This window comes from Notechis scutatus, chromosome 1 (assembly GCF_049901735.1).
Source record: "Notechis scutatus isolate UNSWTSFEM ecotype Mainland chromosome 1, rNotScu1.2, whole genome shotgun sequence".
In the NCBI taxonomy this organism is placed as follows: Eukaryota; Metazoa; Chordata; class Lepidosauria; order Squamata; family Elapidae; genus Notechis; species Notechis scutatus.
The window spans coordinates 2,357,983-2,365,973 of NC_142009.1; the positions used below are offsets into that span (position 1 = coordinate 2,357,983).

Below are 7,991 nucleotides of genomic sequence, written 5' to 3' on the forward strand. Positions count from 1 at the left end.
GAAGAAGAAGAAGAAGAAGAAGAAGAAGAAGAAGAAGAAGAAGAAGAAGAAGAAGAAGAGAGAAGGAAGATGGAGGAGGAGGAGAAGGAGAAGAGAAGGAGAAAGAGAAGAAGACACAAGGAAGATGGAGGAGGAGGAGGAGGAGGAGAGAGGAGAAAGAGGAGGAGGGGAGAACCTGCAGGCCAGGTTCTCAAGAGCCCTCAAAAAGCCCACTTAGCTGCACTCCTGTCTCCGCCGTGATGTTCTCACCTCTTTGGACCGATCGGTGGCATTCCAGATGAGGCCTGTTTCAGGTCCACATTTAGCAGATCCTGCTTCCAGTTAAGGACACAAGACCACGAAGGGTTGGAGAACACAGATTTATTTGCGCAAAAGGTTCAGAGCATTAACATGACAGATTCTGAACCCGGGCTATTCCCGAGGTGTTACTTTTATGCAGCTCACAGCCCAGCTTCGCCTGGGGTGTTTCTCTTATCAAGCTATACCATAACCTATGTACTACAGAATGGAAATTAGTCCTAATTAGTCATTTTTGCACAATTTAGCATATACCTGTCTATCTTACACCATCTGTTATTTTCCATAACCACCCTTGCCATATAGCTTGTTAAAGAAAATATCTAGTTCATAGGCCATTATACTTATACTTAGATTCAGCAAGTTTTCTGGTTTTGCAACATAAAATTAAGCAACTTCTATAATATCTGCAATATAAACCAGAGAACTTCTGCTAATTATAAAAATAATTTTCTGGTAATTTTCCATCGTGCTTCATTCCACCCTTTGAAACTTCACCTCAATCAACAGATTATTGTGGAGTTTCATACATTGCAGAAATTTCCTCCACCCTTCTGAGCATTGACACAGTTTATGGCCATATACACAGATTGTTAAATTAAACTGTTTACAGGTTTCTGGTTTCCTAATGCTAGCTAACCGACTTCATTCCGCTGTCAAACATTGTGTACATGGTCCTTTCTCAATCATTGTTTGATGTGTTTTTCGACTTCTACATGGTCCGTTCCATTCTATGGTATGCGAACCCCACCTTCTCCACTCGAAGGAGTTGTGGGCCTCTGGCATTTAAGGTAGTTTAACATCCCTTCCTCATTCTGTCTGTCAAGTATCGTTTGATACCGGTCCTGATCTATGGCCTCATTAAGTGGTGTCTCCTCATTTCGCTCAGCCCTTTTAGCAAATAACATCTTACATAGGTACAGAGAATTAATAACAATGCTAATTACCAACAGTACGGTTACCACCCAAATTGATGGCATAAGACCCTTGCCGATGCAAGCAGTTTCTCTCATCCTTTGACTAGATTCCATGGTGACTAAAACCCTCAGAACCTACAGGTTATAAACCCACCAATTCCCCCCTTTTCTTACTTTTGAAACCACACAAATATCTACTCAGTGTAGTTAAGCGTCTTATGGTCGCGAGCGCGGTTTCCAGGGTATGCCCGTGCATCGGGTGTTAGCCTCCAGAGTAACACCTGCAGGGGCGTCGCCTCCTTCTTACTCTCCCGTTCGTAGAGGGACAGCTTCCTGAGTGTCACCAGAAGGGAAGAGTGTCCTGCTGGTCCTTCGAAGAATCAGCTTCAATGATTGAGCTGCATGTGGTTCTGCTGTCCACTGGGTAGGAGCGGCCAATTTCACTCGGGACCAGTGGATCCACGGTTTAATTTCAGCTACCTTAACAGCAAGGGGAGAACACATAAGGACAGTATACGGTCCTTTCCATTTTTGGCTCAAAACCTCCCTTTTCCAATCCTTAACCCAAACTTCCTGTCCCGGATGTATGTTATGTGAAGCAGTGACTAAAACTTGTGGTTTTCAGGTTAACACATATTGTTGCAATTTCTGGACTACAGTATTAAGGGCTTGTAATTGTTTCAATTTAATGGTGTCTGCCACTTGCCTCGTATTTTGGATATTGGGTCTAATCAAATTAGGGACCCTGCCATATAGTAATTCAAATGGTGACACCTGCAGCCCCTTCTGTGGGGCACACCTCATCGCTACCAGGGCCATGCTTAAAGCATCTGGCCATTTGAGTTGTGTTTCCTGACATATCTTTGCTAACTTTTCTTTAATGGTCCCGTTAACCCTTCCTACCCTGCCCCCAGAAGGGTCATGACAGCTACAATGAAGCTTCCACATGATTCCCAACATAGAAGCTATCTTCTGGGTGGCTTTATGGATGAATTCAGGACCATTATCTGAAGAAATCCTTGATGGTAGTCAATATCGGGGGATTATAATTTGAAGCAGCGCCCTACTAATTTCAGTTGCTTTCTTAGTCCTTGTTGGTATACACTCGGGCCATCCAGTGTAAGTGCATATTATAACTAGAAGTGCTTAATATGAACCTGACGTTGGTACATCTGTAAAGTTAATCATCAGGAATCAAAGGGATAACATCCTCTAGGTTGGTGTCCTTGGGGTAGCTGAGGTCCTTGTCTTGCATTATTAGCTGCACAGATTTCACATCTAACACAGATGTTGGCTGCAATGCTATGGACTTTATTAATGTAAACCTCTCTTTGTAAAGCATTTGCCAACACAGTCTTCCTTAGATGTTTATGAACTTGCTTTACTACATCCCATCCCATATGTCCCGGGACAAAAACACGTTGGTCTGGTAAGATCCACCACCCAGCTTCTATCCTTGCTTCAAGTGCCTGTGCTTGCTTCAAATCATCTGGGGAGTAATGCGGTTGATATGACTCATCTGGAACCCATACAGTTAGGCAGTTAGCCTGTACAGTTAATGTCCTTTGTGCGGCTAGTCGCCTTGGTATTTCCTTGCTGGATATCAGATAATGGCTTTTGGCGTCCTCTACAATGCATAACAGCCACCTTTCGTAGTGCCCATACACTGTCCAATAGTCGCAAGATTTGGGGTCCATACTTAATATTTTGTCCACCTGCTGTTATAAGGTCCCTTTCTTTATACAACGCCCCATGGGCCTGTACCGTGAGGAAAGCATATTTAGAATCTGTATATATATTGACATTTTTTCCTTTTGCCAGTTCCAGAGCTCTGTCAGAGCATGCAGTTCAGCCAGTGGAGCACTTGTCCCAAGAGGGAGGGGTTCAGCTTCCCAGACATCCTGCAAAGTCACTACCGCATATCCTGCCCTCTGGATTCCATTGTGTACAAAGCTGCTACCATCTGTATATAGCGTAAATTCCGGGGCAGGGATAGGCACATCCGTTAGATCAGGGTGGCTAGCATATGTTTCCTCAACGGTCTGGATACAATCATGAGCGGTCTCCACGTCTGGTTCGGATAGTAAGGTAGCTGGACTTAAGGTATTTGACTGTTTTAATGTGATCATTGGGTTATGGGTTATCAAGGATTGATATTTTAGCATTCTTGGGTTGGTCAGCCACAAGTGTCCTTTAGTCTCTAAGACAGCCTTGAGAGCATGTGGAGTATAAATATCTAGTTCCTGCCCAAAGCTTAATTTACTAGCTTCCTGAGTTAATAATGCCATCCCCACAATGGCTTTAAGGCAAGCAGGCCAACCTTTTGCTACATTATCAAGCTGTTTAGACAGATAAGCAACTGGGCGATGCCATGTTCCTATTTTCTGCATAAGAACCCCCACCGCCACATTCTGCTTTGTGTCAACAAACAAGTGAAAAGGCTTTTCCAAATCTGGTAGACCTAAACTAGGTGCGTCTTTGAGCGCGTGGAAAGTAGAGCGTCTTTGAGAGCGTGGAAAGTACTATCTTCCTGTTTTTCCCATCGCAGTGGTTCCTTATCATTTCCTCTAGTTGCCTCGTATAGAGGTTTTGTAATCAAGCTGAAGCTAGGAATCCATATCCGACAAAAGCCAGCATCCCCTAAAAATCCTCTTAACTCTTTCCGATTCTTCGGTATTGGTAGTATTGGAGGGCTCCACTTTGATTCCGTAGGGACTAAGATGTGGTGTTTTAGATATAAGTCTATAACTTGCTGGATAGCCTGTATAATGGGCCTGGGATATGGGTTGGTCTTCAAGATTTTTGTTACCTCAAGCCTAATCTTTTCCCTCTCCTCTGGACTACACAAAGTCCCCATTAATTGTTGGAGATCCATCCAGGTGGGATTATGTGTATTTACAATAGTTTGTACAAGGTCCGCCACTTCAGTAGGCTTTTCACTATAAGTACTGTAATGAGCTTCCAATTAAGAAGATCTAATGTAGTGAAAGGCACATGTTGAAACAAAGGAGCGGTGGTGACCTCTTCTGGATCATCTTTGTTAACAACCAATTGATCAATTCATCTAAGTAGAGTTAACAGGGATATTTGCACGTTCTTTGCCTTTGTTCTACCAGCTACCGGTCCCTCTGATTCTGCGACCTCAGTTGGTGAGTCCCCTATTGCTTCATCTGTGTCTCCTATCTTCTGGTCTGAGGTTGCACTCTTGGGAGATGGTCCCGTTCCAATTGAGCGAATTTACATTTTCAGGTGTGCTACGCTACAACTTTGACTCTCTCTTTCCTCTGGGCCTTTTAACATGGGGGACAATAGATTTAATGTCCACATCGACCCAGAGGATGTAGATGATTCCTACGTCTATGCGATGATACATATGGCGGTGGATATGGTAATTCTTCTGGGCTACTAAGTAAAACTGGGGTGGTCTTCTTAGTCTTGTAGAGTGGCAAGGTTCATGACATTAAGAGTTTACACTGTTGCACCTTGCAGTTTTGAAACCACGGTGGAGGATGGTGTAGTAAATCAAGCCACACATCTATAAAAGGGGCCTGATCTGGGTGTCTTAATGTGGGGTGGAACACTAACTAATGCACCCGTACAGCAACAGAAGGGTCTAAGGTTCCCTTATCAGGCCAACCTAGGTTAAAACTTGGCCATTCTAACTCACAGAAGATTTTCAATTTATGCCTGCTTCACTTAATACCGTAGTCCTGGGACATATAAGCTGTATTAAAACGTTTCAACATACACCCCAATGGGGTGAGGGGCACACTTTCTCCACCTCCCATGAGCCACCCGGGTCACCAGACAAGACAATTGAGGAATGGGGTAGAGGAAGGTATGGGGTCCTTCCTCTCTGGACAACACCAAGGGTATTTCACACACTCACGTCCGACCCAGGGAGCCGGGTACACATGATCTCCAATGGGAACTGCGAACGTCACTTGCTTTCTACTGGCCCAAGGTGCTGGACACTCACAGTCACCAATGGGGACCGCAGTAGCCTTTCACCTCTACCACTCCTGACAATTCCACCCACCTTTGCTTAAAGAGAGGGTGATCAGTCCTCTCCTCCGTCCCTGTTTACAGGGAGGGATAGCTTTCCATACCCAATATTTGCCTGCAGGCAAGTTCCTCCTCCACCGGCAGGCTGGAAAACATCCTGGTCTCCATACCCTTCACCAGTGGTTCTTGGAGGTGTTAACTGCCGCTGCCGGAACCCCACGTTATCGGGAAGTCCCTCGGATTTGAAGGACTGATGGTGCCTGGGAAGTTCCCTTAAACTCACCGAAGTACTGGCACCCGGGGTGGACCCTCCAGCAGGCCTCAGGACCCCTAGTGTCCCATCTGGGTCGCCATAAATGTTGCAGCCGATCCTGCCTCCAATTAAGGACACAAGACCACAAAGGGTTGGAAAACACAGGTTTATTTGTGCAAAAGGTTCAGAGCATTAACATGACAGATTCTGAACCCCGGGCTATTCCCGAGGTGTTACTTTTATGCAGCTCACAGCCCAGCTTCACCCAGGGCATTTCTCTTATCAAGCTATACTATAACCCAGGGGTGGGCAAACTACGGCCCGCGGGCCACATCCGGCCCGTTGGTCTGTCCAATCCGGCCCGCCCCTAAAAAAAAATTGCTGGGCGTGGCGTATTGCCCTGCGCCACGTTGCCCCCAAAGCTGCAAAACAGTGCAGAGCGCTCTGGGTAGGAAAGAAAAGAAGAACTTTGCAAAGGCCTCGGCTGGGAGTTGAAATCACCTTGAGTGCGACCTCTCCGAAGGTGAGTCCCTGCCGATCCCCCTTTTTTTTCTGGGGCTTCCAGGCTTAAACTTTGCAAAGGCAAAGTTTGCAGGCGGGGCGTCTTCCGGCCAAGGAGCGGGAAGGGTTCCGCCCGGCGGGTGGGCAGGCTGCTTGGAGTGGGCTGCTTGGAGCCACCTAAAGCTAGGCCGCTGCTGGTGGAGCCTTGCCCTGCCTTGGTGCCCGCTTCCCGGCTCGGCAGTCCTGCTCAGGCGGCACTTTAAAAGCCTGCTCCCAGCACCCGAGCAACTTCCCAGCAACTTGCGGCTTCCTTTTCCTCGTGGGCGCTCGCGCCTGGCCCGAACCACGCGACGGAGGGGAAACCCGGAGCACCGCCGGGTCGCCTCCTCCAAGCAGCCCGCCCACCCGCCTACCGGGCAGAACCCTTCCCGCTCCTCGGCGGGAAGACGCTCCCGCCTGCAAACTTTGCCTGTGCAAAGTTTAAGCCTGAAGCCCGGAAACCCCGAGCAACTTCCCAGAAACTTTCGGCTTCCTTTTAACTCGTGAAGCGCTCACGCCTGGCCCCGAGCCGCGTGGCGGAGGGAAGCCCGGCGGGCGGGCTGTTTGGAGGAGGCGACCGGCGGTGCTCCGGCAGCAGCAACAGGCAGTTCCGCCTGGGCTCCGCTCAGGTGTCCAGCTGGGCTGTCAGGAGTTGCTACCACCGGTGCAGCTCGCAGCGGCTCCCAGTCCCGCGTTGCCTTGGGAAGGAAAAAAGGCAAAACCAGGAGCCGCTGAGCCTGAGCCTCCGGTGCCGCTGCTGCCGTTGCAAAGCACCTCCGCGGCTCTTCCTTTTTCCCTTTCCTTCCCGAGGCAACGCGGGACTGGAGCCCGTGCGAGCCGCGCCGGCGGTAGCAACTCCTGACTCAGGGGCCTCCGAGGGGAGGAAGGAGGAGGAAGAAGGGGGGAAGGAGGGCGATTCCCAAAAAATCTTATGCTGACCCGGCCCGTCTGTCAAATTTTAAAAGTCAATGCGGCCCCTGAGCCAAAAGGTTTGCCCACCCCTGCTATAACCTATGTACTACAGAATGGAAATTAGTTCTAATTAGTCATTTTTGCAAAATTTAGCATATACGTGTCTATCTTACACCATCTGTTATTTTCCATAACCACCTTTGCCATATAGCTTGTTACAGAAAATATCTACTTCATAGGCCATTATACTTATACTTAGATTCAGCAAGTTTTCTGGTTTTCGCAACATAACATTAAGCAACTTCTATAATATCTGCAATATAAACCAGAGAACTTCTGCTAATTATAAAAATACTTTTCTGGTAATTTTCCATCCTGCTTCAATACCAATCAATCTTTCTGCCTGGCAGGAGGATGAATTACATAGAGCAATTATCTCGTCGGCATGGTGGCTCAGTACTTAAGATATTGGGCTTGTCAGCTGGAAAGGTTTGAGACCCAAACACAACGTGACGGCGTGCGGTCCTGTCCCCAGCTCGGCTCCTGCCAACCTAGCAGATTGAAAGCACTGGAAATGGAAGTAGATAAATAGATATCACTTTGGTTGGAAGGGAACAGCGTTCTGCGGGTCATGCTAGCCAGGTGACTGCAGAAATTCCTTCGGACAGCACTGGCTCAATATTCAGATAATCAAACTGAATGAAATGTAGAATTTTAAGTTCAATTATAAAATAAATAAATATATATAATTACAAGTAATGTTAATTTTATATGTGTGATTAAGGAGAAACTTCCTAACAGTGAGGACAAGTAATGAGTAGAAGAGCTTGCCTTCAAAAGATGTGGGTGCAGAGTCGGACAATGAGGATGTTTTGGGAGGAACCTGGGCCAGTCCTGGAGGCTGAGGAAGGCTCAGATGAGGGCTCTGCATCAGAGGCAGAGATGGAGACAGGGTGGGCTGGCAGTCATCAGCTGCCTTGGGAGTCGGAGATCAGTGGGGAAGAAGAACAGCTGGACCCTGTTCCCAGCCTGCGCATGTGCAGAGCTGCCAAAAGAAAAGAACAATT

At 47.4% G+C, this 7,991-nt stretch overlaps 1 pseudogene across 1 annotated transcript in view; it reads right to left on the reverse strand.

Moving 5' to 3' along the window:
* LOC148132651 (dehydrogenase/reductase SDR family member 13-like) overlaps positions 1-2,911 on the reverse strand; it is a 10,567-nt pseudogene extending 7,656 nt beyond the window's left edge. The window contains exons 1-2 of the transcript XR_015747480.1: positions 2,768-2,911; positions 1,559-1,694 (exon numbers count right to left, since the gene is read on the reverse strand). The product of XR_015747480.1 is annotated as a dehydrogenase/reductase SDR family member 13-like (transcript). The remainder of the gene's footprint in view (positions 1-1,558; positions 1,695-2,767) is intronic.
* Between the last annotated feature and the right edge of the window lie 5,080 nt (positions 2,912-7,991).